Source organism: Anomaloglossus baeobatrachus, chromosome 5 (genome assembly GCF_048569485.1).
Source record: "Anomaloglossus baeobatrachus isolate aAnoBae1 chromosome 5, aAnoBae1.hap1, whole genome shotgun sequence".
Classification (NCBI taxonomy): Eukaryota; Metazoa; Chordata; class Amphibia; order Anura; family Aromobatidae; genus Anomaloglossus; species Anomaloglossus baeobatrachus.
This window is the reverse complement of record NC_134357.1, coordinates 498,978,503-498,994,321: the sequence shown is the minus strand read 5'-3', so window position 1 is coordinate 498,994,321 and position 15,819 is coordinate 498,978,503.

Here is a 15,819-nt window from a genome sequence, read left to right as displayed (position 1 = left end):
GTTTGCTTTTCAACTGTAAAAGATACACGGGGAAAACATAAACAAGTATAATAAACTTTTTACATTCAACTAAGCTGGTTAAATCATCCCTTACGGGAGGCACATTCTTAAACGTTGCACATATATAAAAACATTTTTATTAATGGGAAACGGGACCGGGTCCTTACGCTTGCCCACCCAAGCAAACCTAAACCTTGATGCTGCCTCTAAAACTAGGTCAGCACCCCTTTTCCCCAGTCAAGGAACGGGTCAATGTCCGGGTATTGCCCACACGGGCCGGGTAAAAAGTTCCTTACCCGGCAGTCTTTCAGAGGCCTCATGTCCAGGGGACCTCTGACCCGGAGGGTAGTCACCGGTTGCCATGGTGACAGGGCCTCGGCCTCCTCTGCCGCAGGCCCTTCCTCCAACCAGCCTCTCCGGAGACTGTAGGACCTGAAGGGTGGTCCCGGATTATTTACAAACAGGGTTACTTCGCTGCCGATGCAGCCTTCTCCAGTCACTTTCCCACAGTCCACCACAGTGCAGCACGGGTCACCAATGCCACATTCACTCACGATGATGTGGCGCCCTGGACAAGCCAGGACGTCACAGGTACTGCAACAACACACCCCACACCCCGGTTAGGCACATCAGTCACACACACAAATCCTTGCTGCCTGCCTCCAGGGGCTGATGTCCACACCAGGTGGGGTGGAGCCAGGCGGTTGGCCCCACCCACTGAAGAGTACACAGTCCTGGAGGCGGGAAATGAGGTGAGATAGGGTTTTGGAGTTAGGGAGAGTGGTAGTGGAGGAGCAAAAGCAGACTGACCGTGTCCGGGTACGTGGCCCGGGCACCCAAGAGCAAGGTTGGCAGACGGTGGTGACCGTCTGCAGGCGAGGCCGATTGACGCACAACCGTGAGGACCGGGGACGGGCGGTGGCCCACCGGTACCGAACCGGGGAGCGAAGAGGAGCCAGCACCATTTGGCAGGGCTTACGGACCCCGACCAGGCTTGGAGTCGCCGTTAAACCGGTCAAATTCGTCAGCGACGGGAACCTCCGGGGTTCCTCAGCAGTAAAGACCCGACTGAAGGCAACCGCTCAACCGTGAAGGGAAATACAGCTACCGCCACAGCTAGAGTTCCCAGGGCCAGAGCCTGCGGGAAAAAAGGGGCTCCTCTGGCAAATACACCGCTGGGGAGCGGGTTACCGGTGGGAAGCCATCGGAGCCGACAACGCAACACAGGTGCAGGGAGAGACAGTCACCACCAACCTACCGGGAGTGACCATCGCAGCCGGCTGCGGGACCCGTCCATCCAGCCGTTTGTTTTACCAGAGACTCCGTCTACGTCATTGGTTGAGTGAGTACCACAGTGCCGCCTGGCACTGCGCTTCCGCCCCGCGACCCTGCACCTCGCCAAACCCCGCCATCCACCTTACAGTCACCATCCCCGGGCCCCGGGACCACCAAAACCCCCTACCCACGGAGGGGAGAGAAACATCTCGGCTGCTCCCTGTCATCGCTCCCGGGATCCCCGTCCAGAGCAGCGGTGGTGTCCCAACCTCACCACGAACCGTGGGTGGCATCACGGACTGACTTCCCAAACCCAAAAATTATCCACTTTTACTCACGGGCGAGGAGCGCTGCTCGAGTCCCTGGATCCGGCCCACCGCTCGAGCCACCGAGCAGCAGCAGCAGCAGCGCCGGACCCGAACGTGGTGAGCGCAGCGCCCTCCCCGCCCGCGACAATGACACTGTCCATAAAGACCCCCATCTTCCACTGCCTGCAGTGCGGGTACGGTAACCGGGCTCTGTAGCAGAAACTGTCCTCACTCCTTTAACTCTTTGCCGTCCTCCACCAGGGGATCCAACCCTGATGGCGCCCACCGGGGCTGCGACCCCAGCGACGTTCAACAAGTCGGGCAAGGTCCTCCTCCTTCCACCCGTGTGCTGGATGGCGTCTCCCGGGAACATGGGGATGTTCAACAAAGGCGGGAGGGTTACTGCAGGAGCGGGTCCTTTAAAACTTTTAACTTTAAAACGTTGGAACTTCAGGGGTTAACTTGCGGTAGTTCTCACCATTGCAGGGGACCGCACTGCGCCATCGTCGGACGGGTTATCGGGCTCCCCTTCCAGGTGCAGTATATTCCTGGGCTGTGAACCTCCAGCGGGAATGGCGGCGGGGGCAGCCTACACGGTACTTCTTCTTCCACGAGTTGCGCTACTCCAGGCTCGCTTGTCACAGTACTGGCAGGCTCCAGTTCCCAGCTGATCAGGGACGACATGGGGGTCTGCGTGGCTTTGTCCCGGCGCTGCACGGTGGCGGCGGCCCTTTGCTCACGAGCCCACACCACTGCCACCATCCTCCGGACCTCCGCCTTCCAGTCGAGCACCTGCTGCAAGCTTTGCGCTCTCACCTTCACGCAGAATCGACCCAGCTCCCGTTCCAACCAAGCAGCGGTTCCTGCGGGGAGCTCGCCCGACCCGCGGTACTCATCGTCAAAGGGTACTCCAACTCTGCCCCTTCTGGGCCCCGCCACTCCGGTGACGGGCACCACTCCGGTGGCGGACGCCGCTCCGCTCCCATCCGGGAACGCCGACATACTTCCATCCGCTTCCCCCTTGGTCTTTTCGCGGCACTCGGCGCTCTTTCTGCACAGTTTTACTTTTCAGCCGCGCGCTTTTCTGCACCGCTCTGTTCCCAGGGGGCGGGGCTTCACCTTCTCGCTCTTTCTGCGGGGAATAAGACTCTGGCGGGAATCTTTGTGCCAAAAGATGGCGGGTTCTGCAATTTTTCAACGGGTCACTGTTGACTTCTACTTCAAGGCGCACTTCCACCGGTAAGTGGATGGGTTCAATCCTGTTCATGACGCCAGAAGAGTCAATGTGTACCGCCCCGGGCCTCGGCCGCAGCCGAGCCGCTCGGATCCGGGCTCGTCAGTGGGTGGCTCGAGCGCCTCCGGACCTGGGGGTCACGTCTCTCTGAAGAGAGGCTGGCGCTACGTGAGGGGGTTTCGATGGGGAGTTTCACGGCCGGAGCCGCGGTTTTGGGTTTAAGTTTGTGACGCCACCCACGGGTCGTGGTGAGTGTGGACACCACCGTTGCCGTTGACTAGGGTCCCGGGGATGGTGTTGCGCAGCCAGGTTTTGACCCCTCCGTGGGTAGGGGGTTGATGGCCCCGGGGCCCGGTTGTTGGGGTTTAGGATGTGGGGGTGCGGGCGTGTTGGCGTGATGCGGGGCGGTGCGCTGCCCGAGGGCACTGTTGTACTCACTATAACAGATACACCGGAGTCTCTAGTAAACCAAAAAGATGGTGGTCAGTGCCCGCAGCCGGTTGCGTCTGGTCCCCCACCCGGTTTGGTGGTCCCCGCCTTTCTCCTGCATCTCGTTTGTGGATTTTGACTGCCTACGCTTCAGCGACGGGAGTCCGCTCCTCGGCTTTGTATGTGTCGGGAGAGCCCGTTTGCCCGCAGACGCTGGCCCTTGGGATTTCTCTGCCTGAGAGGTAGCTTTCTATTCCCTTCGTTGGGCTGTTGTCTTCAGTCGGGACTTGGGTGGGAAAGAACCTAAGGTCCAGACCCCAATCAGTGAATGTGACTCGGTCCAGTGGCTTCTGGACCTCGTTCTGGGTCTGAGTACCCCTCCTGGTGTTCCGGTTTCCAGTTGGTTCCCCGGTCCGGTACCGGCAGGCCACTACCCTGTCCCGGTCCCTTACGGTTCCACCAGCTGTCTTCCCGACTCCTGCATGCGGCAACCACCGTCTGCCTCCTAGCCACAGGGTATCCGGGCTACGACCCAGATCCCCGACAGACGTTTTCTCCTTCTAGACTACTCTCCTCCCTAAGTTCATCTGCTTGCTTTTCCCGCCTCAGGCTCTCCGAACTCCTCGGTGGGCGTGGCCAACCGTCTGGCTCCGCCCCCGGGTGTGAACGTCAAAGCCTGAGAGGAGTGACTCAAGGTTTTTAGGTTGGCTTCTGTAACCTTTTTAGGGGACTTATGTTTGTGCAAGGGCCTGTCTGTGACTACCTGGCTAGTCCACGGCGTCACACAGTCACTGTGTACATACATTACATTACTTATCCTGTACTGATCCTGAGTTACATCCGGTATTATACTCTAGAGCTGCACTCACTATTCTGCTGGTGCACTCACTGTGTACATACATTACATTACTTATCCTGTACTGATCCTGAGTTACATCCTGTATTATACTGCAGAGCTGCACTCACTATTCTGCTGGTGCAGTCACTGTGTACATACATTACATTACTTATCCTGTACTGATCCTGAGTTACATCCTGTATTATACTCCAGAGCTGCACTCACTATTCTGCTGGTGCAGTCACTGTGTACATACATTACATTACTTATCCTGTACTGATCCTGAGTTACATCCTGTATTATACCCCAGAGCTGCACTCACTATTCTGCTGCTGCAGTCACAGTGTACATGCATTACATTACTTATCCTGTACTGATCCTTAGTTACCTCCTGTATTATACTCCAGAGCTGCACTCACTATTCTGCTGGTGCAGTCACTGTGTACAGACATTGCATTACTTATCCTGTACTGATCCTGAGTTACCTCCTGTATTATACCCCAGAACTGCACTCACTATTCTGCTGGTGGAGTCACTGTGTATATACATTACATTACTTATCCTGTACTGATCCTGAGTTACATCCTGTATTATACTCCAGAGCTGCACTCACTATTCTGCTGGTGGAGTCACTGTGTATATACATTACATTACTTATCCTGTACTGATCCTGAGTTACATCCTGTATTATACTCCAGAGCTGCACTCACTATTCTGCTGGTGCAGTCACTGTGTACATACATTACATTACTTATCCTGTACTGATCCTGAGTTATATCCTGCATTATACTCCAGAGCTGCACTCACTATTCTGCTGGTGGAGTCACTGTGTACATACATTACATTACTTATCCTGTACTGATCCTGAGTTATATCCTGCATTATACTCCAGAGCTGCACTCATTATTCTGCTGGTGCAGTCACTGTGTACATACATTACATTACTTATCCTGTACTGATCCTGAGTTATATCCTGCATTATACTCCAGAGCTGCACTCACTATTCTGCTGGCTTTTCCAAGCTGATATTTTCCATTTGTTCAATGATATAGAGACTGGAATCTGATGCTTTGCATTCTAGGTGTGTGATCTATGGCACCGTCATTGCTCAGCGCTCTGTGGCTGGAGTTGTCTGATATATATTATAGATATATTTCGGTATTACATGCCGCAGCTGTGTGTACTGGGTGCGCCAGGACTCGCCCTAATGCCACACATGGTGATAGTGCCACCTGGACCTGAGCTAAGGCACAAAAGGCTGAATAATGGGATCATTACTAAAAAGTCATCTTAAGGTATTTCCAAAAAGTTGCTTCTTAAAGGGGTGCGCCGATTCTATGGGAATAAACCCTAATTACTGTATAATAAATCATTATGGATACTACATTGTGTAGACCTGATACAACTGTAACAAATCTCAGCTGTGAGTTACATTAGATCCAGGGGCGGACAGATATGTGCGGATTATTTTATTGTCTCTTTAAAAGAAGTGGATGCAGAATTTCTGTCTCTATAGGAAAAATGAGACAGATCTTTATCCCTTCAATTGAATTGAGGGTGGATCTTTTTCTCTTTACAAGACGTGATTGTAGATATTTATGTCTGTAAGAAGTGGCTGCATCTTTAAGTGATGCTTTTATCTTATAGGAAGTATCGGTGATGACGCTTTGTAGGGGCTGGCCTTCATCTCTGTACAGGAAGTAGAGGCTGGCCTTCATCTCTGTACAGGACGTAGGGGATGGCCTTCATCTCTGTACAGGAAGTAGGGGCTGGCCTTCATCTCTGTACAGGAAGTAGGGGCTGGCCTTTATCCCTGTACAGGAAGTAGGGGCTGGCCTTCATTTCTGTACAGGAAGTAGGGGCTGGCCTTCATCTCTGTACAGGAAGTAGGGGCTGGCCTTCATCTCTGTACAGGAAGTAGGGGCTGGCCTTCATCTCTGTACAGAAAGTAGGGGCTGGCCTTCATCTCTGTACAGAAAGTAGGGGCTGGCCTTCATCTCTGTACAGGAAGTAGGGGCTGGCCTTCATCTCTGTACAGGAAGTAGGGGCTCGCCTTCATGTCTGTACAGGAAGAAGGGGCTGGTCTTCATCTTGGTACAAAAAGTAGGGGCTGGCCTTCATCTCTGTACAGGAAGTAGTGGTTGTCCTTCATCTCTGTACAGGAAGTAGTGGCTGGTCTTCATCTTGGTACAAAAAGTAGGGGCTGGCCTTCATCTCTGTACAGGAAGTAGTGGTTGTCCTTCATCTCTGTACAGGAAGTAGTGGCTGGTCTTCATCTTGGTACAAAATTTAGGGGCTGGCCTTCATCTCTGTACAGTAAGGATGAACTGCCCTTAATTTCCATACAGGAAGTAGGGGCTGGTCTTATCCCTGTACAGTAAGTAGGGGCTGGCCTTCATCTCTGTACATGAAGTAAGGGCTATCCTTCATCTCTGTACAGTAAGTAGGGGCTAGCCTTCATCTCTGTACAGGAAGTAGGGGCTGGCGTTCATCTCTGTACAGGAAGTAGGGGCTGGCCTCCATCTCTGTACAGAAAGTAGGGGCTGGCTTTCATTTCTGTATAGGAAGTAGGTGCTGGCCTTCATCTCTGTACAGGAATTAGTGGCTGGCCTTTATCTCTGTACAGAAAGTGGGGTCTGGCCTTCATCTCTGTACAGGAAGTAAAGGCTGGCCTTCATCTCTGTACATAAAGTAGGTGCTGGCCTTTTTCTCTATCCAGAAAGTAGAGGATGGCCTTTATCTCTGTACAGAAAGTAGGGGCTGTCCTTTATCTCTATCCAGAAAGTAGAGGATGGCCTTTATCTCTGTACAGAAAGTAGGGGCTGGCCTTTATCTCTATCCAGAAAGTAGAGGATGGCCTTTATCTCTGTACAGAAAGTAGGGGCTGGCCTTTATCTCTATCCAGAATGTAGAGGATGGCCTTTATCTCTTTACAGAAAGTAGGGGCTGGCTTTCATCTCTCTACAGTGAGCAGGGACTGGCCTTCATCTCTGTACAAGAAGTAGGGGCTGGCCTTCATGTCTGTACAGAAAGTAGGGGCTAGCCTTCATCTCTGTACAGCAAGTAGGGGCTGGCCTTCATCTCTGTACAGGAAGTAGGGGCTGGCCTTTATCTCTGTACAGGAAGTAGGGGATGGCGTTCATCTCTGTACAGGAAGTAGGGGCTGGCATTCATCTCTGTACAGGAAGTAGGGGCTGGCGTTCATCTCTGTACAGGAAGTAGGGGCTAGCCTCTGACTCGCCCACCCCAGGGCTATGGGACACCCGGTGCCGGGCCGGACTAGTCCGGGGGTAGTCAGTGGTGGCGGGGCCCGACTCCGTGGCCCTGGTGGGTGTCAGTTTAATATGGCTGATGAATTAAAGTTTGTGTTCGTGACACCACCTGTGGTATGCGGCTATTAAGCCGCTGCTGCTGTGTAAGGCCTCCGGGGTGATGATATGGCAGCAATGATGGTACTGCTCCCCACAGGTGGAGCGGTGCCCCGGGGCACAGTTGGTGCTTGTGAGAGTCTATGGTGTAGTGGAAAGCTAAGCAGACGGAATAACAGAGGCAACTCCAAGGGTGCAGTTTCAAGTTCTTTACTCACAGTTCTTGTCAAGGCCGGCAGGAACCCTTGGACTGCTGGGACCACTGTCAGGGACCTCCGCCGTTTCTGGGTGATTCTTGGAGCATAACCCGGTACCCTTCTCTTAAGTGTCTCCGTCTTCAGCTGTCTTCCTAAGCCTTGCCTTTTGTAGGATAAACCTGGCTTGGCCTCCACAACAGCCTCCAGGCTGGGGGGTCACCTGTCGGCTGATTACCCCTTTTCTAGAAGTTCTGCTATGGGCTGTGGCCCGGGGAGTTTACAACATTCCCTGGGCCTCGGTTTTTACTGTTTGGAGATGATTTTGCACTCCTCCGGTTTCTAGGGACCGTCCCCTGTTGCAGCTTGATCCCTCCACCGATGTTCCTGTGGAACAGGCCACCGCAGCTCTACAGCTACCCGTGGCCCTGGGACCCCTTCTGTTCTCTGCTTGGTGTCACCTGGACCCTCTGAGTCCCAGGATCTTCACCAGGAAGCGTCTCTTTCTTTCCTTAGCTCCTGACTGACTTGGAGCTCTCTTCCTTTCTCTCCTCCTTGCCTGCCTCCTGCAGACCTCCTTCTCCTTCCCCACACTCTCTCTATCTGCTCACACTAGACTTTCCTTTCTGTGTCTGCACTCTTGTGGCTCCTCCCACCTCCCCAGTTGCTAAGCTACCACCCTATGGGAGCAGGGATGGGTCTTACGACCCCTCCCAGCATGCAGCATGGGAGGGTTACTGCCACTATCCCTTGCCCCAGTGTGTGCCTAGCAATGGGTGTAGTGCAGTTTTACCTGTGAACTGGCATGTACCCCTTTCCTTACCCAGGATGGGACATCACACCTCTGACTGGGGTGCAATGTCTCTGTGGCGACGGAAGCCTCAGGGGCGCCACACCTCCATCTCTGTACAGGAAGTAGGGGCTGGCCTCCATCTCTGTACAGAAAGTAGGGGCTGGCCTTCATCTCTGTACAGGAAGTGCCGCGGGCGGGGAGGAGGGTGTCAGCACACCGCGCTCACCCCTTCTGCTCGGGTCCGGCAGTTGCTCCTGGTGGCTCGAGCTGCGGGCCGGATCCCGGGGTGTCTCGAGCGACGCTCCTCGCCCGTGAGTGAAAAGGGGGTGTTTGTTGGGATTATAGTTCGTGACGCCACCCACGGTTGTGGTGATGGCACCACCGCTGCTCAGTGTGAGGGTCCCGGGGATGGTGATGGGAGCAGCCAGGTGTTGTGTTGCCCCTCCGTGGGTAGGGGTTGGTGATCCCGGGGCCCGGTGAAGAGATGTGAAGTGTAGGGCCTGGAGGGCGCAGGGACGCGGGGGCAGCGCTGTGCCTTGCGGCACTGTGGTACTCACTCAGCCTGAGACACGGACAAAGTTTGTACGGTAAACCAACGGCTGGTAGGACGGTCCCACAGACGGTTGCACCTGCACTCCCGGTAGGTGACGGTGACGTCTCTCTTCCTTGCACCTGTTTGACTGATGGTAGCGGTGGATTCCCTCCGGTTACCCGCTCCCCGACTGCAATCTGGGCCGGAGGAGCTCTACACTTTGCCCGCAGGCGCTGGCCCTGGGGAAACTGGTGCCTTGGCGGTGGCGGTGTCTCCCCGGTAATGGTCGGGCTGTTGCCGTCAATCGGGACTTTGTTGCTGGGGGATCTGCGTCCCCTTCGCTGACGGATTCGGCAAATTGGGCGACTCCTAGCCTTGCCGGGGTCCGAGAGGCCCCTGCCCTGGTGCTGACTGTCCTTCGGAACACTGCTCCAGACCACCGGGCACACAGCCAACGGGGTCCTTCCAGGAACTTCCAAACGGTCCCCCTCCGGACAGTCACCGCCGTCGCTGACCTTGCTGTTCTAGCCCTACACACAGCTGGGCTCTCAGGCTTCTCCTTCTCTCTGCTCTGTCACCACTTCTTGCTTTCCTCCTTTTCCACTTTCCTTTCCTTCACTTTCACTTCTTGTTTGTTTAAGCTCGTCCCTGAGCTGACTGCACTCTTGCCCTACCCGGGCTACTCTCTGTTCACTCCCTCATGTCCCTGACTCGACTCCTGCTCCTCCCTGAGCTTTCTGCTGTTCACTCAAGCTCCTCCTGAGCTAATCTGCCTGGTAACTTCCTGCCTCCAGAGTTGTGAGCTCCTTGGTGGGTGGAGCCAACCGCCTGGCCCACCCCCTGGTGTGCATCACAGACTCCTGGAGGGAGGCAACAAGGATTTCTGGTTAGCAGGTGTGCCTACCTGGAGTGTGGGGTGTGGTGGTGTTGTTATCTGTGTCCCCTGGCTTGCCCAGGGCGACACATTCCCCCTTAGCAAAATGCAGACCGTCCGCGGGCTGCCGTCCTACACCGGTTTTATTTTTCTGTAAAAAGGGGATAACAGGGTTAAACATAACATGCATAACATTTTTAATCAACTCTTCCCAAGACGGGAGGCACATTTTACTTTTAACGTTTCAACGGTGTACGGTCACGGTTTCCGCTCTCTCCCACCCAAGCAACCTGGCCCTGATGCTGCCCCTAAAACCCAGGCAGCACCCCTTGACCCACAGTCCAGCACAAGTCACCCGAGCGGGATCTGTCCTTCCCTCCAGAGGGTAGCCACCGGTTCCTTTGGTGGCTGGGCCCTGGCCTGCTCTGCTCAGGGCCCTCCCTCCAACCTGCCTCCCCGGAGGCGGCACTGCGGAAACGGTAACGGTACCCAACATATTTACAAGCCACTAACGTTTGTGGTTGCCCTGCAGAGTTCACGGGCTTGTCCATGGCTAGTTCCCATGCATTTTTAAACTTTTAACGGTCCCCACGGGGACAACGGTGCCGGCTCCAGCCGGTTGCAAATCAACAAAATAAATCAGGTGACTTCTCGGGTCATCATTTTCATTATCTTTGGCAAAACTTTTCAACTTTTTCAAACAAACTTTCAAACAAGCACACAACACTCTTTTACATTTGCGGGCCCCTCTTACTCATAGAACGGTCTCCCTGTACCTAAGTGGGGGTCTACCTAGGTTGGAACGGGTGGACCTTCGGGGCCCGGTGTCAGTGGTGCTAGACAGTGGGGTAGAGGGAACAATCGGTTCCTCCTCCCTGCTATAGTGTGGGGCAGGCGGAGGTGCAGGGGGGCTGGGTACAGGTTCATCCCTGGGCACTGGCACTGGTTCTGGCTCACGGTTAACCGCTTCCCCTACTTCTTCATCCACGGGTTGTGGGAACAGTATCACTGGAAGTATCACCGCGCCGTTCTGTGTAGGCCAGTTTGCTGGGAAGTCACCCATGACAGTGTGGATCACCTCTGCTGCCTTTTCCACTGGTGGAGGAACCGGTACTTCAGCCTCTGCTTTTAACGCTGGGGGGCATTTCTTCAGATGGTCCCGAGAAACTGTGGCCAGGGTGCCCCCTTGGTCACGACTGATCTGGTAGGTCTTCCCATTGTCCCACTCGGTGGGTTGTACGACGTAAGGGACTTGCTCCCACTGGTCATCCAGTTTGTGGGCTTTTCTCTTCCGTTTCAGCACCACATCTCCTGGCTGGAAAGGACCTGCAGGCGCCTTCTGGTTGAACCGGTGCTCTTGCTGTTCTGGACTTCGACTGAGGTTTTTCTCCACATACTCCTGGATTTGCCGGTACTGGGCCCTCCTCCGACTTTCCCACTCTGCCGTTGAAGGGAGTGCTTCCGGAGCCTCCAACCCCATCTCCAGATCCACCGGCAGGCGGCCAGGCCGGGCCCTCATCAGATACGCTGGGGTGCACTTCGTCGAGCTGGATGGGATATTATTGTACATGTCGACCAAGTCGGGTAACTTTTCCGGCCACATGTTCCGTTCTTCCAGCGGTAGCGTCTTGAGGAGCCCCAGGACCAAGTGATTCATTTTCTCGCACATGCCGTTGGTTTGGGCGTGGTACGGAGTGGTCCGGATCTTCTTGCAGCCGTACAACTGGCAGAATTCGTGAAACACTTCTGCTTCAAAAGCCGGGCCTTGGTCAGTCAGCACCTTCTCAGGGTACCCATGGGGTCGGCAAAAATAGGCCTGGAACGCTCGGGCAGCGGTTCGACCAGTCAAGTCCTTAACGGGGACTACCACCATGAATCTTGAGTAGTGGTCTACCATGGTCAACGCGTAGGTGTACCCACTTCGGCTAGGGGTGAGTTTGACATGGTCCAGGGCGACCAGCTCCAGCGGCTGATGGGTGACTATGGGATGTAACGGTGCCCTCTGGCTAGTCTCGTCCTTTCTCCTCAGTGTACAAGGACCGCACTCTCGGCACCAGGCTTCCACCGATTCACGCATCCCACTCCAATAGAACCGCTCCCGCAACAGCATCTCCAGCTTCTTCCACCCGAAGTGGCCAGCACCATCATGGTATGCCCGCAGGACGGTAGCAACCTCAGCTTGAGGAACGATCAACTGGCATATTTTCTCATGGGTCTTTGGGTTGATCAGCTCACGGTACAGCCTCCCTTGGTGTAGGTAGAGCCGTTTTCGTTCTTTCCACAAGCGTTGGGCTTCGGCTGGAGCGGCAGGGTCTATTCCCATAGCACCTTGTTCCACCAGGGTCTTGACAAGGCGGACAGCCGGTGCTTGGTCCTGGGCGTCCTGCCACTCTTGACTGGGCCGCGGGTCCAGGTCCGCCCGTTGCTGACATACTTGTACCCTCTCAGTAGGCGGCTGGTGAAACGCAGGCAACTCAATCTCCTCGAGGTCGTCATCCTCACACCCCTCTTCTGACAAATGGGGCATCCGGGAGAGTGCATCTGCATTGATGTTGACACGACCAGCTCGGTACTTTATGGTGAAATCATAGTTGGCTAACCGGGCTACCCACCGCTGCTCCAGCGCGCCTAACTTGGCCGTGTCCAGGTGAGTTAGCGGATTGTTGTCCGTAAACGCGGTGAATTTCGCCGCCGCCAGGTAGTGGCGGAACCGCTCTGTGATAGCCCACACCAACGCCAATAGCTCGAGCTTGAAGGAGCTATAGTTCTCAGGGTTCCTTTCGGTCGGCCGGAGTTTTCGGCTGGCGTAGGCAATCACCTTCTCCTTCCCATCCTGGACCTGGGACAAGACCGCTCCTAGCCCCACGTTACTGGCGTCCGTGTGGAGGATGAACGGGCGCCCATAATCAGGGTACGCCAAGACCTCTTCTCCGGTCAAGGCCGCCTTCAACTGGCCAAAGGACTCCTCATGCTTGTCCTCCCACAACAGTGGGGCTCCAATAGGTCTACCACCTTTGGTCTGTCCCACGAGGAGATCTTGCATGGGGGCAGCCATCTTCGTGTACCCCTTTATAAAGCGCCGATAGTACCCCACCAGACCCAGGAACTGCCTTACTTCCCTCACTGTGGTTGGTCTCGGCCAGCTCTGGATGGCAGTGATCTTCTCAGGGTCGGGGGCGACACCATCCGCACTCACCACGTGTCCTAGATACTGCACCCTGGGTTTCAGCAGATGGCACTTCGAGGGCTTCAACTTCATCCCGAACTTGGCAAGGGACGCGAACACCTCGGCCAGGTGCTCCAGATGGGCCTCATACGTCTGGGAATAAACAATCACATCATCCAAATACAGCAGGACGGTCTCGAAGTTTAAATGTCCCAGACAGCACTCCATCAACCGTTGGAAAGTCCCGGGGGCATTGCACAGCCCAAACGGCATGCTATTGAATTCACATAGCCCCATCGGGGTGGTGAAGGCGGTCTTCTCCCGGTCCTCGGGGGCCACGGCCACTTGCCAGTATCCGCTGGTGAGGTCAAGGGTCGAGAAGTAGTTTGCAGTTCTCAGTGCAGCCAAAGATTCTTCAATACGAGGCAATGGATAGGCATCTTTATGGGTTATCTGATTGATCTTCCGGTAGTCCACACACATCCGCATGGTACCATCCTTCTTCTTGACCAGTACCAACGGAGCGGCCCAGGGACTACAACTGTCCCGAATAACCCCTGCCTCCTTCATATTCTTCAACATATCCTTGGCACACTGATAATGTGCAGGGGGAATAGGTCTGTACCTCTCTTTGATAGGGGGATGTTCACCCGTGGGAATGTGGTGTTGGACCCCCTTGATCTGCCCAAAGTCTAGGGGGTGCTTACTGAAAACCTGTTCGTACTCCTGCACTACCCTGTGTACCCCTGCCCTGTGATGTGTAGGGGTATCATCAGTGCCCACATGTAGCTGTTGGTGCCACTCCTTGGTGTCCCCCTGGGGTGGGGAAGTGCTGGTGGTAGGTGGGAGTGTGGGTGGACGGGCTTCCTGGATAGTGTGAGGGTCCAGGGTGAGCAGCTTGGCAATGGTGGCATACCGGGGGAGCCTGACTTCTTCCTCCCCACAGTTCAACACTCTCACAGGCACTCTCCCTTTCTTCACATCTACCACCCCTCGGGCGGCCACTACAGTGGGCCAGTGCTCGGAAGGCATGGGCTCCATCATCGCAGGGTAGTCACGCCCCTGAGGCCCTACTGCTGCCCTACACCAGATCATCATCTCACTCCTAGGGGGCACAGTCAATGGAGCAACATCCATCACTCGCACTCCACCAATCTCCCCTCCGGTTGAGCTTACATGCTGGCGGTACATCAGGGCGCGGATCTCACGCTGCACAGCCCTCTGCCGGCTCCCCGCCGCCGTGGCGGCTAGCTGCTGCAAAAGGTTCAGCACATCAGCCATGCAGTGTTCCATCACATTTGTTCCCAACACTATTTTCGGGTTATGATCACTAGGCTCATTCATGATCACAATCATACCCTGGTGTTGCAGTTCAGCTTGCCCCACTGTCATAGCCACCTCTTTATACCCCACCTGGGTCAATGGAAGTCCATTAGCGGCAATCAAATTTATACTATTGTCTGGAGGCGCTAGCTCGTCTGTGGCCCAATATCGCTGATACAATGTGTACGGTATGGTCGTTACCTGTGATCCAATGTCCAAGAGAGCCATCACGGGTATGCCGTCCACAGCCACAGGGATGATAGGGCGGGCCCCGACGTATCGGTCTCGCCAGTCCGGGGGGCCACGGTGTTCTACTCCTGAGGATTGGCCCGGGGCCCCAGGGGTTGCTCGTTTAACGGGCACTGTCGGTAAACATGGCCCGGCTTACGGCACTTGTAGCAGATTGGGGGTCTGCTCCGCGGGCTGTTAGCGCTTCTCTGCTGCATCCAGGGAACATCTTTGGGACTGTCAGCAAGCTGTATCTGCGCTGGGGGCTGAGATCTGGTCAGAGGTTGAAGCGCAGCAAGGATTTTGGCAAGGTCTCCGTCCAGGCGACGGACCTGGGCTGCCAGTTCTTCCACTGTGCTGCTCGAGGCTGCGGGTGGTAAGGAGGTTGGTTTGGCTGGGGTCGCCACAACGGGAGCTGTCTCGACGGGCCACAGGACGGGTTCCAGAGCTTCAGCAGCTGGGGGCTGTAGTGCTTTGATAGCCCGCTCCTTTAACACAGCGAAGTCCACATCAGGGTGTTCCAGGGCCCACAGCCGGAGTTGTTTACGATCCTCAGGGGACCTCATCCCCTGCGCAAATTGCTCCACTAACATCTTATTGCTATCCGCCTCATTAATAGCGTTCACCCGCTTTAGCGTGCGGAGGGCGGCCTGCAGACGTAGAGCATAGTCCCGAATGCTATCCCCAGCTCGTTGCCGGCACTGGTAAAACTGCATCCTCAGCTCAGCTTCAGTCCGGGTCTCGAAGGCAGTCTGTAGCTTCTCGAAGATGGTGGCTACAGAGAGCCGGTCCCCCTCGGTCCAGGTCTCCGCTTCCTGCTCCGCCGCACCGGTTAGCTGGCCTAGCACTATCGCTGCACGTTGCTTATCAGTCAGGGGGTACAGCTCTAGCAACGGGTTAAGCTTTTTCCGGAAGGCCTGCAAGGCATCCGGTTTCCCGTCATACTGCGGTAGCCAGGCAGCTCCGGGCGCATAGGGCAAGGAAAACGGCATGACCTGAGCAAGCGCGGGGGCCGCGGCACCTCCCGCCAGTACGGCCGGGACCTGGGCAGGCCCATTCCCATCCGCGGGTGCCGCTGCGGCTGCGACCACCGCTCCTCCAGCGGCTTCGTCGGGCGCAGACATCTTGTTTCCGTCCCCCTTAGCTCTTTCCGGCCCCTCCTCTCTCGGGGCGGAGTTTTGGCCTTCGCGCCTCTACTGCTCGAGAAGACGCTCGAGCGGGAACTTTTCGCGCCAAAGATGGCGGCTTCTGAAATTT